The following is a 17763-nucleotide window of genomic DNA, read 5'->3' on the forward strand; positions in this document are numbered from 1 at the left end:
ACATTGCTTAACTTCAGTGATCTGGCAAGAACTGATGTATCAATGTGTAAAAGGTTTTTGACTTGTAATGGGGGTATGAGACGAATAAATTCGCCAATCATTTTTATAACCAACGGCTGTGCTAAATAACCAATGAAAACCTTTCAAAATTATTATAAAAAACGTCAAATTTTGGATTCAATCAGTTCGCCATTTGCTACGTCACAGACCGCATTTAATTCTTCGCCGCCATCTTGGTTACTGATCTGAACTACGCCACCATCTTTGTTCAACATAATATCTCAGAACTTAAGAGGCTAACTACGCGACAGACCGCATTTGATTCTTGGTCGCCATCTTGGTTACTGATCTGAACTACGCCGCCATCTTTGTCAACACAATATCTCAAAACTTAACACAATGTGATTGTGCTGTACGTATTTTACGTATAGGAAACTGAAATATAATTCTAGAGCTGTTTAAAAATGAATAGATTGCAAGGTTTCTTTAGTATTATTGTAGATTAACACCTTTTGACAAAATATATGTTCTACCTTTTTTTAGGATATTACGTGTGAACACCCTGAAAAACTTGCGTTTTATTTATTCAAAACTTTTCAAATCTATCACATAGCTATTATTAATGTATGTGAAAGAATACACATTTGCAAAAAAAAAAAAAAAAAGGGTCAATATTTTGAAGACTTAAAGTGCTTTAGTTATTTAAAGTATGTCTATTTTAAGCAGAACTACCTTGAATCTGTGATTACCCAAAGTGTTTTAATGGTCGTATTTGTGATTGTCAGACGATAAAATGGGGTCAAATTCAAGCTTTGCTATTATTGTTTCATTCTCCCATCCCATAGATCTACAGGGTGGAACGATAAAAGTATCCCCCCCACCCGACACAACACTACAGCTTTATTTTAAAACTTTTATTGAAAAAAATCAATTCAGATAACTTGATTATGTAGCAGAGTTGACATTTATTCAATGTAGCCGCCTTCAGTCTCAATCACCACCTCAATACGAGTCCAGAACTGGGAGTAAGCCTTTTCCAAGCGCCGGTGAGAGCTCAGCAAATACTTGACAGATGGTGGTGATCAGGCTAGCTTTGGTGTTGTGGGAGGTCATGTTCGTGATGATCTTGACATATGACCATACAAAGTAGTTCAGCGGGTTCAGGTTAAAGGGCCAGTGAGAGAAGGGTGCAATAACGTAGCATTCCTTCATGGACTTTTTTGGACTTGTGGGCCAGTGTCGAGTCCTGCTGCCACACCCAGAGTCTGCCAGCAGCCACCTGATTGCACCCGGGGATCACCACACTCTTCAGCTACATCCAGGTACACTTTGGTGTTGACTTTCAAGCCGACTTTGAAGATGTGTGGTGGCATGATGTGGCCTTCACTTGAATCCCGACCAAAGACAATAACTGTGGCCGGAAACCGTTTTCATCATCCAGGGCACATCCCTGTTATTCGTAGCAATCCAGCGATACATTTTGAGAGCGCTGGCAATGTCGTGTTGCCATAACTTGAATCAGTAGAGAGCACGAGTTGTACAGCAGCGCATCTCCGATCTCGCTTGTTGAACATTGTGTCACTTTCAAACATGATGCTCTTGGGATTTGTACACAACTGGCCAACTAGCAGATGGTCTGGCACAAAAAAAGAAACCCATTTTTCATCAAACGGAAATGGAATCATTTTAGAGTGATAATTTTATCGTTCTACCCTGTATATAAACTGATCTTTACTCTGACAGGTCGATAAAAATCATATCAGGCAAAATAGTTTATTTGCAGGTTTTCGAAGGTCATTTCATCAGTAGAAACCATGCAATCAATCGTCTGAATATTATACTCAAAAATGAATCTTCAGGCATTAAAGACACCCCACTCCGGGAGAAAATAAAACAAAAAGAACTGACGTACAAGCTGCAAAAACAAGCCATAATCCAAAGTACACATGGCAAAGGTCAATTTTGATTGTTTATGGGTCGGCTACGTGTGTGTGTGTGTGTGTGTGTGTGTGCGCGCGTAGCTGTCGTTCAAAAGATTGAATCAAAAAAAAAAAACTTGATGTTTATAAAAGAGTGTTCAATAACAAATAGATCTGTACTTTAGTATAAATTTTTATTTATACAAACATTATTGGCTACATATGTGCATACATGTTTCGTTATAGTGAATTTTCAGGCAATGGAATTTGTGGTACCAGGTGTTTTTATATGAGGGTCGTTCTAAAAGTAATGCCTCCTATTTTTTTACTCAAAAGGCTAAAGAGCTATGAAGAGGAGAGTGCTACCATTAAAACGAACTGACTTTTTATGCTCCAGAATTTATTTTTGGTACTTATGCACTTGTTGAACCGTGCTGAAATTATAACATTATTTCGAAAGTCATTCTTAATATGGGAAGAGGAGGGTGTTTTGTAACTATTCTGTACTTTAACCTAACAATTTAATAAAAAAAAATATATATATTAAAACTTTAATTTAACTTGAAAATACTTTTTAAAAATAGTGCGGTTTAATAATTGCATAAGCACCTTATTTTTCTACATAGTCACCACCATTCTCAATGCCGTTTTGTCAGGAATATAATTATGTATCTCTTTTTCTAACATAGTGACATTTTAAAAATGCAACTCCTATCAATATCTGCCACAAAAATATCAAGCGTAAGCATCCCTTCATGGATATCCCTAGTCTGTCAAAGACTGAAGGAGCCTGTGCTTTAATACAAGAGTATTATTAATAAAAATTTAGTTTGCTTTCTTCAGGACTACAACGCAAACGTTTTTTTTGTAGCTGACTTGTCATAAGTATACATTTACACTACTATACTCTAAATGAATAAATGCTAAAGTTGTGCCTATTTTTCACACTAATAATGACTTCAAAATACCTTATTCGAAGTTAATTTAAGTTTATGCAATAGCAGTACACTATTTCTTATAAACTGCTTACCTATATGTGATCTCAATCGTGGAGTTCAATAATTTTCATATTGTCAAGTAAAAAGATAATTATATTTTGTTATTTTCTTTTTTTATTCTACGATTGTTTTTGAATAAAATAAATAGTTCCTTTTGGGAATATGGTTTTATTTTGTGATCAATTGTTTAGAAAGTCAATAGAATTCAGAAATCCTCATGATGCAGCGAGTTAACGTTCTTGATTATGATGGCAGGGTAATTGTTTATATATTATCATTGTGTTCCTTTTTCATTCTAGTTTCCTTTCTGAATGAACTCAAGTTACGATCCATCTTTGTTGAGGCATATTGATTTCTTCTTTCTTTTCATTTCTTTAAAACTAGCCTGGGTGCCCGGATGTTTGGAGTAAGAAAAAAAAAAAAGTGTTGCAGTAAGCAAGCAGGCTCGGACCCGTACCGCGAAGGAGGAAAAGAACGTGAAAAAAAAAAAAAAAAAATTGACATCTTTGCCGTTACGTCCATTGCCAAACAGGAAGTGGCAAAGGTTAAGGCTAGTCAATCGAAAAGAGGATGACTTTCGAAAATATCGGCGAAAAATTGACCCCCCCCACCTCCCTGCGCCAAAAGTGCCTAGTTGAGGGTGAAAGAAATTAATGTTTTTAGGCAATTTTTCGATATTTGTTGCCCGAGGGGTCGCGCTTTAAAACCATACCAATCTCGTGAAAATCATGGCATCTTTGCCGTTGCATCCATCACCAAACTGGAAGTGGCGAAGGTTAAGTCAACCAAAAAGAGGGGATAACTTTTGAAAATATCGGCGAAAAAAAAAAAAGGCGACGTCCGCTCCCTGTAGAAAAGTGCCCAGTTGAGGGTGAAGGAAGTAATGTTTTTAGCCAGTTTTTCGATATTTGTCACCGAGGGTTTCGAGCTTCAAAACCATAACGATCTTGTGAAAATCCATCGCCTCTGTCGAAAGTTTTAGGCAGACATACAAACATACATTTAAGCAGGCAGGTAAGATTTATATTATAGACTAGCGAGGGGTACACGGCGTTGCCCGGGTGTTGGGGGGGGGTTTAAAAAAAAGTAAGTATGAGGATCGAACCCGAACCATTGATGCAAAGTTATAAATCAAAGTGTGAAAAAAAAACAAAAAACCGTGCGATGTTAACCATTGCCCCACCGCGAGATGCTAACGGAAACACGTTTGAATTTATTTAATTAGTTGGATTTAGCAGGTGCCCGTTTTAATGAGTTAATGAGGTCAACTGCAGGATAGTATTCATTTACTGTTGGACGCTTTTTCCCCCCACCCCCGTAGATGTTATAGGAAAAAGACTAACACACATGCGGCGAGCGACAAATATTGAATATTTATCTTCCCGAAATCGAGCAAATTAAATAGACAGGCGAGCTTCGTTGTTAACTGAGATATTACGATTTGTATGTGATATAAACAGTTTTAAAAAGTTGTTAAGCGAGCGACCGCTTCTCTGAAAGAAGCCTTTTGTAGACACACAGAAAACGCGAACACACATACATACATACATTTTCGCTTTTATATTTATAGATAGAAGATATCATTTTGTTTTGTAATAGTGTGTCCCTTTTTAATTAATAATTGATAATTTCTAAACAGCAGATATATATATATATATATATATATATATATATATATATATATATATATATATATATATGCTGAAGACAATTCTTTTGTTATTGGTGTGAAACGCTCCGAAGACGTTAAAGAAGAAATAGAGACAAATAAACAAAAAGTATGATGGTGAAGTAATTCTTTCCTTCGGCCATTGGAATGCAATCAACCAACCAATATACATATGTATATATACACACATACACATATATATGAATAATAAAAGAAATTAAAAAATCCGAGGATATAATTTTCTTTTAAATCTCAACGTTTCGCCCGTTTCACTATTTGTTCAAGAGGGAAACAGCTAACCTTATCTATACAATATCCCAATTATGGAAGACGTAATCCGATACTATGTTTAAAGTCGAGGCTAGTGTATTTCACTCTGAAGAAAAAAAGATTTAAGCGTGACAAATATAATAACCCACGCTATCATATGTATATATTTTAGCAGGTCGCTTGGCATTGCCCGCTCGAAAAATACGCTTAAATATGATATTTTGATTAATGCAATTTCGTATTTATTATATTGGACCTAATATATAGTAATGATTTTAAAGAATCGAAACTAAAATGTTTAGTTTACAATTTACTTTCTCCTTGGACGTTAATGCCTGAGCTATGAAGACATGTTTGCTGCAAGACTAAAAATTAAAACCTGAACCAATAGCTATTACGTTACGCATACATATTCGTGATGCTGTCATTCGACCTTCACCTAGTAAATTCCATTAAAAATTTTTTTTTTTTTTTTTTTTTTTTAACATTTCCACAGATTTTCCCCGGCTAAAACCCAAATACCCTGTATATTAAGTTTCATGTATGTAGATCAAAAACTGACAGAGGAGTTTGGTAGGCAAAATGTTTTAAACAAATACATATATCCATACGCACACATATTTGTCCTTCCCGACATGGGTAGGATTCAAAAACTGTCTTTTTCGCACGATCTATGACTTTTTCTTTTCTTACATTTTTTTTTTTTTCAATTATCCTGAAGATGTCCTCTGAAATAAGGACGAAACGTTGATTTTTTAATAATTTCATTCGGTTTTTCTATTTTTCTTAAAACACACACACATATATATATATATATATATATAAGAGGTTTGTGTTTACTATAACCTTTTTGCACAAATATTACGCAAGTATAAACATGTAGAATATTTGCATGAATATAATTACACGTAATAGTTAACTAAAGATGATCGTCCCATAAGAAAACAGAAAAAACTAATAGGAAATTAATTAAAATGAATGTTTAATATGCAAATTAGCTAAATCTTCTGCAGATGGATGCAAATCCACGACCTATATATAACAAAGTTGTATTTTCTTTTTAAATAGATAGAGAAAAAAGGATTATAATATGAATATCAATACACACAAAATAAAAATTATAGGAATATATATATTATAGTAAATAATCATGTCAGTCCCTTTAAGAAACTCGTTTCTTATCGTTGAGCACTTTCAGTTTAATTAACGTCGGTCAATTTAGCTCTTATGCATAGATCATCGTATAACGATTAGATTACTCTGAAGTAAAAAAACATTTAAAAATAAGGTTTAAAGTCAACGTTATTTCACGCGGTTAATGGTAGCCGAATGGATACGGTCTTTGCTAATCAAGCCAGAGATGGCTTGTGTTGCCGGGTTCAAATGTATCGATTGGTGTTAACCGTGACACCCTGCACTGAAGATTCCCGAAAGGATGAAACACTAGTGTCTGTAGATATTTAATTATTATAGTAAATAATTTATATATATATATATATATATATATATATATTACTACAACCACATTAAAAACCGACCTTGTATCTAACTCATCTATATGAATTCTTTCGTGAGTCCCCCCACCCACACACTTTTTTATTGAGCAAAGAGAAAAGAAATTAGGTTAGCCAGTTTCTTTAGAGGTTAAAGGTCACTTCAGCATCAGGTGCACGCGTGACAATACCCCCTCCTCATTCACCTCACCTCACCTACCAAAACCGGCAGCGCAACTTTGAAATAATACACGTATGTGTTGTTGGTTTGGTTTACGGCATATCAACACTTTCCAGATTATTTAATGCCAAATCCAGTTATTTTGGCAAAAGATGTTACGTTTCAAGTCCTTCATGATTTATAATGTCTATAGCGTTCGTTTTACTTGCTCCCAATTTATCTCCCCACGAGGGCAAAGTTAGACTCAAGGTCATTTTTTTTATGCGGAAAATATCCAAATTCTTAAAAAGATCAAGTCTGGTACTAAAATAAACGTTGCTCCGACCAAGAAGGATTTTTCCTCCTTCGACCGAGGAGAAGAGAACAGATATTACACTTGATCCTCATGTTTTAAATATGAACCTGTACTGATATATCTATCTTGATAATCTTCGTTATTCATATAAACCTTGTTGCCTTGGGCAATAATACAGTGCGGTTAACAGTCGAAGAAATCGAAAACATAAATATACAAGAAATATTTTTTTAACAATCGCAAAAATAACAATTATAGTTTTTTTTTTGTTGTTGTTTTGTTTTTTTTTTTCAACTTTTTTGTAACTTTTCAAAATTTTTTATGAACCTCTAAAGTTTTAAATAAAATAAAGGCGCAAGTACAGAGTTCACCCTAAAATAAAAAATAAAAAAAAATTAAAAAATAAGTAAAATTTAAAAACAGAATTTTTCTGATATACAAGCCAGTCACAGAACGAAAATGTAATTCCAAAAGTCATGTAAATTGACCAAGTACATACATATATATATATAAAATGAAAATTACAATTGAATTTACCAAAATGATCCAAGATGGTAAATTAAAAGTAAATTATAAATATTAAAGAATTAATATTTATAAAATTATCTCAGCCAGATATAAAAGCTTGATAAAACCAAATAGGAAATAGAGCTTATAATATGAGCAAACAGTTAATACAATATGTTAAAAACACTTTGAAATGCGTTAAAATCATATTTAATGTGAAATGAAACACTAGATAAATGGATAGTATTAAAAAAATATCTTCTCTCTCTCTTGATATATATACATATATATATATATATACATATATATATATATACATATATATATATATCAAGAGAGAGAGAAGATAATTTTTTTTTAATACTATTTTTCGCGATTTTTAATAGTTAATCGTAACCATAACAAAGCTGATTTTGTGAATATAACAAATAAGATGAGAATAATAGTTCGAATAATCAACATGATTTATGTTATGTAGTTTGACATGCATGACATACTGGTTGGTCGAATTTAGGAAAAGTAAACAACGGAAAAGTAGGAAATATCGACTTTATTTCTTTTAAGAGTAAAAAAAATAAAAAATAAAATAAAAACTTAGCCTTATTTAAAACTATATACCACCAGGAATGGTTCTAAAATCTATTTTCAATCGATATCTACTCCATAATTGCCTCTTTTCGCACCGTAGCAAAATTGCTGTTTACCTTTTCGTTACCTGATGTTTCCGGCATCGGCTGATCCTTTTAACTTGGTCGTTTTTTTTTTTTTTGTTTTTTTTAAATACATGAAAAATCTAAGTCCTTAGAAAAGGGGCACTCTGGATTATAAACAAAAAGACAGAAATTGCCTCGAAATTGATGGTATAAGAGACACATCGATCGTTAATGCCCTACTTTAAATGTCTCTGTTCGACTCCAAAAGTTTTAACTTTAGATAATATTCATGACGATGTCCAACTGCTAAGATTGACATTTTAAAAAATTGAGGTGTAAAACAGCTGAAATGATAAAAGTTTAAACCCAAAAAAGTTTTGTTTTTAATGGGGGAGGGAGCACTGCTTATAAAGTCCTGAAAATGGCCAGGTTATAGTCACTTGGGAAACAGCCCTGCGGTATCGTGTTCTAGGAAAGAAACTGTGCATGGAATTGTCGTTTAGTTGTTGTCACAGATAGAGTGAGGGAAATTGTTGACGCTTGTTGCAGCTAGATGAGTATTTATTGCAAAAGAGTATTATAGATTGAAGCTCAGTCGAGCACCTACCATAAAAGTCATGATAGGGCAGAGATAGACTCACATCTTTTCTGTGAGAAAGAGGAAATATGGATCCGAAACGGTCCTTGCTCACTAGACTTTGAAGACGGTTTCGTACCCTCTCATGGCAGGAAAGGTTACTCTTAGGAGTTCTTCGCCAGATTTGGTAACAGTACTCCATCTTACACGTATTTGACTCTTTTATAGATAGAGAATTGCGCCGTGAATGCGATACTTTCTAGAGCGGTAAAATAATCCCACCATTTTCTCAGTGATTTTTGGAAATTAATCAGACGTAAGTCTTCCGTTTCAAGTCAGGAGTGCTTCTTCAAGACAATAACCGTTCATTTCAACTGGGGAGGGGGGATCGGGATATGAGCGTTGGTAGTGAAAATATTGAAGTTTTTAGCTTTAAGATGACAGTCGTTGTAAGAACGTTACCTTACACAAATCATAAGTTATACTTATAATTTGTCTCTTCTCTAGGTGGTTAGCGACAAGGTCAGGTGCAAGTTTGAAAGTGTCTGCAAAACAAACTGGAGTCAAACTTGACACACCCCGGTTTTCAGTTCGTGATATTAATCGCTGTTAATATGGCTCAATTAATAATTTAATGACCAAACAATACCGTGGTATTTAGATTATATTATGGTATTGTTTGGTCATTAAGTTATTAATTGAACCTAATTGCTATAAAACTATAACTAAAAGACAATGTTGTTTCACTGTCATCTTAAAGCCAAATACTTCAATTTAACAAAAAAGATGTTGTTAGCAAAGCCGTGAAAAACTAATTTCGACGTGTAAAAAAAAAAAAAAAAAAAAAAGCATTGAAAATCCTTAATCCACTTAATTGAATCTGTTTATTTAATTGGTTCCATTGCAGCATAGAGACTATTAAAAAATGTTACCAGTGTCACTCGCTTTTGGATATAATTTATTTTTGCGTTTTAAATTGTAGTTTTAGCAGTGAAATAAAATAAAACTCTAGCTTTTTTTTTTTTTTTTTTTTTTTTTTACGAAGGGTCTAATATCTCTGATGGGAAAGATAATTTACATTAAAAATTTATTTTTAGAACTTTCTTAAGATTTAATCGTGAATAACACCTCCACGGACCACAGTCCACGGGGAATTTTATATCTCCGACGGGAAAGATGATTTACAAAAAAAAAAAAAAAAAAAAAAAAAAAAAAAGTGCTTCTTCGTTATCAGAGTGAAAATCGAAATATTGGATTCCATCAAAAAAACCAATATTATCTACTTAATTGTTATGTCGAAGTTAGTAACATTAAAAAATAACGAAAACCGATAAAGTAGAAAATAAATTAATGAAAACAGTTTTCGGAGCAGAATTCACGTTTATACATAAACAGCATGAAGTCAGGGGAAATAATTGTAGTGCATTTTGTTGCAATTAATGGCGGATAACACAGATTCATGGATTCGTCAAAGTACATGTTTCATGTAATAATGCAATAATGTCTAATCAATTATGACATAACAATAAAGTAAATAACATTGATTTCAGTTGAAATTGACATAAAAAGTAAAATAGATATTAGGGTTTTTTTTGTTTATTTTTTAATGAAAATTTATTTTCCGACTTTCACATTTCGTTCTCAAAGCGAAGAAATACCGAAATTTTTGTTACTTTTACCAAAACCTTTCCTTAGAAGTTTCTTTTTAAAAAATGTTTTCTCAGATTATCAACAACTAGCAGGAAGCCCTGACGTTGCCCAGGATTGAATGATGATCAACGAATGTTTCACACTCCCATATTTTTATTGTCATTGAAATCGGTTAAATCGACCATTTTGCAATCAAATCGATTGTCTGCCTGTTCTATTTGGGAACCATCGCGGTGCACTGGGAGGAAGCTTCACGTGCTTTCCAGCAGTAACTTAGTCCAAAATACATTGTAGTCTACATTGCCCTATAGCGAACCTACTGTTTGTTTTATATATATATATATATATATATATATATATATATATATATATATATATATATATATAATGGCTTGAAGTAAAGTTAAAAATACAAAAGTCAAGTATCATGGTTCAATTGTATGCTAAGCAGAAACATTTCAAACGCGCACCTATCATCGCAAAGAGCCAACTGTTGATTTTATATGTCGGACCTTTCTGCTTGTGTGGTGAGAAAACATCTCAAAAGCATCTGAGATGTTGGGCTGTGTGAGGTGTTAACTTTAGTCAAAATCGCCTGCTCCTTCTTTCATCGGATTATTTCGATTATCAATACTTATCGAAGACATTCTTACACAAAATCTATCTAAGAACACTGCAAGGCACAGAAAGTATCTTCGTGTAAAATTTCATAAAAATCAACCCAGCCGGTTTTGAATCCATAGAGAACGAACTCACACGCATACATACACACACACAAAGTTCCTTTTCTATAATAGAAGAAAAGAAACTAATAAAGAAAAGAAAAACATTTTTATTGTCTTATCTTTTGAAGAGGAATATCGTTTCCAACATGCACTGTAAAATGAAGCCTAACTTTACAAGCCGCGAACACGTGTAGACTTTTATGCAGTTTTCTGTATCACCTGCTCCTTTGTAACTGCCAATTTGAGAGCAAAAGAAAGGCTCAGTTTACAATGTCTTACAACGTTGAAAACGAGTCCTCCTCTCCCAAAACAACCATGCCTAACAAACTACGTCTGACGCAGCTGGGACACTTTTCGCTATCGACACCAAAATCAAGTCGACGATATTTTTAAATTGACTTTTCCATGATGACTGCGGTATAGGTGGTGGCACCTGTGCAATTCCGGGAGATACATCCTCCCAGTCTTTGCTATCTCTCTTTGAGAAAGGGTTGTTATCGTTAATCGTCTGATGTGCTCCTGAGGTGGCTACCTAGGCATGTTTTTTTTTTTTTGGGGGGGGGGATAAAGTGGTCCTCTTCGGACCACTTTGCAACCTTAGAGTCTCATCTTCTCACCGCGGGAGGGAGATAAATACCAACTACGTCCTTATGAGCAATCAAATTTTGTGGGGTAGGATGAAGGTGGCTAAATAGTTAACAACACAGCGATAATCTTGGTATTCCAAGTTCGAATCCAGTTCGTTCCACAGAAACACTTTCATCAAACGCATGACCTTATGTCGAATTTTCCGGAGAAAAAATAAAATAATCAAACTTTGTTCATTTTAATCCTCTCGTTATAGTCTTCTGCAATCATGTCATATAGTTAACCAAGGGAAAATCGGGAAAATACAGTATGTACAATAAATAACTTCTCAAACGCATTAAAAATTTAATTCGCAATCGACCTGTACAGTTTTAAAAATCTTAAACTGTTAGCGAGTTTTGTTATCTCAAATTTTGTTTCGTTACTTTCACTTGCCCTGACACGAGTCAATAAAAAATAGCGGTCGATTTTGTTGGGGGGGGGGGGTGACTGCTAGTTCCAAGCTTAATAAAAATATAAATAAACTAAACTAACGGTACCTCAGTCGTCTCCCACATCTCAACACCAAAACCAAAGTCTAGGCCACTGTTGAGATGGTTTATTCCCTGTTGAATGAGGTAAATATCTGCTCCTATGCAGTTCAAGAAGGTCTATTTTCCCAGACTTTGTTTCCTTCCTCGAGAAAGGATGAAATTTATTGCTAATCGCCCGGGGCGCCCCTTCTGAGGAATGCCGATGAAGCTGCCCAGGCAGTTTTTGCAGGTTAGACTGCTCATCCTCTAGGGCGCTGGCTGGTTGTTAAAATCCCCAAGTCTGGGGGGTGGTTGCTAGCTTAGTCTTCATAAGCCATCTACCTATTTAATGTATTTTCGTAACTTATAAGAAATAAAAAATATCTTGAAAAAAATAAATAAATAAATAAATGAAATATTTTGAAATAAAAATAATATCTTAAAAAAAAAAAATGAAATGTCTTGGAAAATAAAAACTTGCTAACAAATGCTTAAGAGGGTGGAGTTGATAGGTTAGGAATTTCGCTAAATATTTTCATTTTCTTACAAATACAAAAAATAATATAAGATTGCAAAAAATATACATAAAATAATTATTTTACGCGTCCAAGTATATCGTTAAGGCACTCCGTCCGTTAGTTGGGTTGTCACGTTTAATTAAGCATTTTATCGTTAAATACACATTTTTATTTCATGTTTATTCAAATAAATCATATATTTATTATCACAACAAAAATGTCTTTTCCTAGAACCTTCCCTCCAAAAAACTGAATTTACGTCAAATTACCATCAATTTTTTAATTAAAAATTGCTTAAATTTATAGTTAGTATAATTTAACTTTGAATTATATCATTAAAACAAAAATTGTAGAAGTGACACGTATTCCAATCTTATTACATATTAATTGACTTATTGCGTGTGCGAAAGCACAGAAGCCACGCCCAAAAACTTATATGGGAGGAGGGGGTGGGAGACAAACTACAATTTTACGATAACAGCGATAATTACAAAAAAAAGATAAATAAAATCAATTAAAAATAAATTAAAAATAAATAAAAAGCAAAAATACAGGTCACGTAACATCCGCTGACTGCACATCCACATCAAAATCACCTTGTCCACTCGAAATCACTTTTAATGCCGAAAGTAAAAAAAAAAAAAAAAAAAAAAAAAAATCATTCTTTCGAGCTAATGACTAAGTATTAAAGGGCCAGACTTTTCAGAAATCAGACAGAGGAGAAAAAATACGAAAGTGATAAAAAAAAAAAAAAAAAAAAAAAAAAATTCGGCTTCCCTTTCTCTATTGGGGTTAAGCAGAACAACTCACAACTCGGTTACAAACATGCACCCTCTACAGCTACACACCTAGGAGAGAACTTGAATGCCTACTAGACACTGTCCTCGAGTGTCTAAGGTCTCTCTGTACAAGGGTTTGTCAGAACAACCTGGCATGAGGATACTTTTCCCATAGAAGTAAATCCCGACCAAATATTCAAAATCCCATAGTATTCGCTGCACAAATAAGATATCATCACTATGGCTAACCCACATCAGCTTTTAGGAGGAATGGTACACCTTCTCCAAGTGATATTACCTCACGTAATAGCACAAAGCTGGATGCTCCACCAGACTAGATAAATTCTTGTCCTGGAATCCAGTAGGACCAAGAGACCAAAATAAAAGATATACTACAACATATAAAAATGGTTAATTGGGGAAAGGAAAATTATGATCTCAATTTCTTTACTAACTCAGTGTTTGAGAGATAAAGAACTTAAATGGAACATTCGAATATCTATGTATCTCATATAGAGTTCAAGTGTTAGCCCCAGGTAGGGGGCTCCTTGATTTCTGAGAACTTCGACTGAAGTAAAATAAAACAAAAACTAGAAAACGGCTCTATTAAAGCTGGCACAGTGATACGGATAAAGAAGGAGAAAGTAGCAACTTTAGTCAGTGTTCCAAATGATGATGGGTTACTACAGAGCTGAGAGGGAAAAGATGAAATACCAAGATCTTAAGAACATGAAAAGAAGCTGGCATCCTAGGAAGTTCTCTATCATTTCAGTAATTATGGGAGTGACTGGACTCATGAAAAATAATTAAAAAAAACTAAATGGCAAATATATCCGAAGCAAATGCAAGAGAAATTCAAACAATTGCACAATAGGACGGTTAGAATTGAAAAAAGATCTCTCGGTTGGAATGTATGTGATAGTGATTGAATGTCTGGCATCCAGTAAGATGCTTCACCCCCAATTAGAACAAAATCATGAGATATAAAAAAAACACACATGGCTTTTTTTTTTTTTTTTTTTTTTTTTAAACAAGTTATTTACTTTTTAGGGTTTGTTTTACAATAGATGTCAAACCGAAAAAGTGATGAAGAAACCGATAAATGTTATCAATTGCAAGATATGTTACTTTTCTACCTAGATGAAAAAGTGTTTCAGTGTAGTTTAACTTATTTTAAAGCGTTTATTCAGTTTGCTGAGTTGTAAAGTTAAACCAATAACAAGGTGACCGACAAAAAAAAAAAAAATGCCGCCAAACAAAATACTTTTAGAAATACATCCAATAAGTGCCATTCATTGGGTTCATTTCTCTCAGTATTTTGTGTATTTTTCGAGTTTAAACCATTATCGACACTCCTTCAGTCATTTTGTTTAATTAAACAACTCGGTACTACTTGTTTTTCGAACTGAATAAATGCTTTAAAATAAGTTAAAACACAAACAACGTAACTAGGTAGAAAAGTAACTTGTCGTGCCTTTCGTAATATTCGTTGGAAAGCACAGAGCACACTTACAAGACTAAGTAATATATAACAAATACACACACACACATATATATATAAGTGAACGTGTGTGTGTGTACATTTTCCAATGCAATAACTATTAATTTTCAGTCTAGACTCGAAATTTGATATACAGGGTACTGAGATTTGGGAAAATCTTTGTGATCGGTTTTCGACCAGAAATTTAGCTGTTAAAGGGTCAAAGTTTAAAGATTTGACCTTTGAGAACTATCAAACTCCTCCAACAATTTTGGGTCTAAACACTTGAAATTTTAGATATAGGTTCCTTGACCATGGATCTAACTTAACTTTATTTGAACCCAAAACAATAAATGTTAAAGGGTCATAATAGGGGTCAAAGTTAAAAAAAAATTGACCGAATTTTTTTTTTATTTTGCTCAACATACACCTCCAAACGCCCGGGCAACGCCGGGATGAAATGCTAGTAGATAATAAATCCTATATGGTTTTTATTTATCCCTTAACTATACTGCACAATCCCCGGATTTAAAATGTTCATATTAACTATTACGATATCGTTTCAAGAATAAACTGAACCTAACTATTTGTAGTGTTAAATTCTTTTTTATGAATTTGTTGGATGTAAATAGTTTCAAACACTTTCAATCTTTTAATGCATAAAGATTTACCAAAAAATTTAAAGACAAATGATTTTCCACTCGGCAGTTTAAATGCTTCTCAATTTCTTTCATTTTTTAATAGGATGTTTGGTACTTGTACAGCTTAACCAAGACATTAAAAAATGAAAATATCGGAAAAAGTTTAAATTGTATGTATTCTTTATGGAACGAAGTTCTCCAAAAAAAAAAAAAATTTCACTTAATTTCATCAAGTATTTTTTTTTTTTTTTTTTTTTTTTTTTTTTTTACAGCGAAAAAACAATTTGTTATGATACCGACTAAAAGGTTCGATGTTTAGGAAGAAAAGCTAGTATTAAAGATGGGGAGGGGTGTCAGCGCTTTAACTGGAGTTATCTCCCCGTAGCGTATTCAATAAATTTCATAATGGCTGACCTGAACGCGCTCTCATAAAAACATGTTTTTCCGCTGTAAAAAAAAAAACAAAAAAAAAAACTATCAAATTAAATGAATTTTATTTTATTTTTCGGAGGTCTTCAGTCCAAAACGGATACGTACAATATAACCTTTTTCGATATTTTCATTTTTCAATGTCTTGATTAAACTGTACAAGTACCGGATTTTTAAATTAAATTCAATTTTTTCGATATCTTTTATTCATTGAATTGTTAGAAAGTACATAATAGTTATAACACGGCATTCTCTTCCCCTGTTAAGAATAGCTTTCTAAAAAAATAACGTAATTACTTCAATACAGTCCGTATTTTGCAGGAATACCAATTTAAAAAATATTAGCGAAAGATTAAAATGGCTGACTTGTATACGAAGAAACCGAAATGCATTTTGATGGATTTAAAATATTTTTCCACCTTTCGTTTTATTTTACGTTATTGTATTTTTAAAAACCTATTCAATTAATGAAAATAATAAATAGAAATAATACAATGCATGATTATCAAAGTTACGTGAACACGAGAATCCGCAACACCACCGCCACATTTGCATGAAAATTTTCCATTGTTTATTTTATGGAGAGGCAGTTTGTATCCAGAGGTACGAAAAAGTGGTCAAACATTTAAATATACAACAAATGTTAGTAAAAGCAAGATAATTGTTCCTCTACTTACCTGGAAAAGTTTTTAGTGGTTTTTACTCACTTTAAAACGTTTAATTGGTTCGAAAATCATGTATTGTTGAGCGCATTGGCACGAACAAGAAAATGGCGGCGAAAACTGACATTTAAAGTTCTAATAATGCCTTAAACATAGAATTAAGTAAAATACTATTAGAAACTCACCCAAGTCACAATAACATTGGGCGAGTTTCTGACAGTATTTTGTTTAATTTTTTTTTTAAGTCATTTTCCAAACTTTAAATATTTAGGTATCCATTTTCGCCGCTTTTTTTTTTTTTTTTTGTTCGTATCGATGCGCTCGGCAATGTTTTTTCGACCCAATTAAATTTTTTAAAGCGAGTCAAATTACTAAAAACTTTCCCAGATAAGTAGAAAAGTAACTTATCTAGCCTTTGCTAACATTTATTTGTTATATATTTGAATTTTTGGCCACTTTTTCGTACCTCTGGATTGTAAAACAAACCCATTTGGAGATTATATTAGGTTGATGCAAAAAAAAAAAAAAAAAAAACACTGAAGATTAGTAGAAAGGGCATTATAAACCATTGTAATTTATTTTATACATAATGTTATTTTAAACATATCAGCATGAGCAATTTATAACTTTCTTCCAGATTATTTTTATTTTTTGCAATATATTGACCCGAAAACGAACTTCTTTAATAAATAGAAAGAAGGTCATCTTCCATCATGATAATGCTCGTCCTCACACAACACTACCAACCAAAGATCTAGGAGAATTTGGTTTTGACATCTTACCCCATCTTCAGTATTCTCTTGGTCTTGTTCTTCCGGATTATCACTTATTTCGAAGGTTACAAAACTATTTAGAATGGCCTTAGGTCAACATCACGAGATTATGTTGAAGAGGAGTTAGTTTCACATTTCACATTAAAACCTAAAGAATTTTACAAGCAAAGCATTTATACGCTCGTTGATATATGGAGAGCAAAGGCCATTATTGTTATGAATAAAAAAATTGAAAAACCGTTTTTCATTTTCACTGATGAAATTTTAAATCGGCAAAAACTTTTGCAGTATGATTTGTTTTTCCACACGTATTCGTAATCAGCGTCGCATACTGAGAATTGTTGCTATGGCAACCATAAAAAGGAGACTCGAATTTCACCGTCGTCGCAAAGTTATCGATTTTCAATATATCCTGTCCTGATGGATAATCAAAATTAAGGGAGA

The 17763-nt window shown here is 33.1% G+C and overlaps 1 protein-coding gene across 5 annotated transcripts in view; it reads right to left on the bottom strand.

Moving 5' to 3' along the window:
* Window positions 1-17763, bottom strand: part of LOC145298702 (uncharacterized) — a 324302-nt gene that overhangs the window by 207729 nt on the left and 98810 nt on the right. Inside the window, exon 1 of one of the 5 annotated variants that reach the window (XM_080144340.1) lies at window positions 16562-16580. The exons of the other annotated variants lie outside the window; for them this stretch is intronic. The gene's annotated coding sequence lies outside the window, so the exon portion shown is untranslated. Of the gene's footprint in view, window positions 1-16561; window positions 16581-17763 lie in introns of those variants that run through there. 5 annotated transcript variants of the gene reach the window in all.

This window comes from Euprymna scolopes, chromosome 2 (assembly GCF_053919585.1).
Source record: "Euprymna scolopes isolate OS-2025 chromosome 2, ASM5391958v1, whole genome shotgun sequence".
NCBI lineage: Eukaryota > Metazoa > Mollusca > Cephalopoda > Sepiida > Sepiolidae > Euprymna > Euprymna scolopes.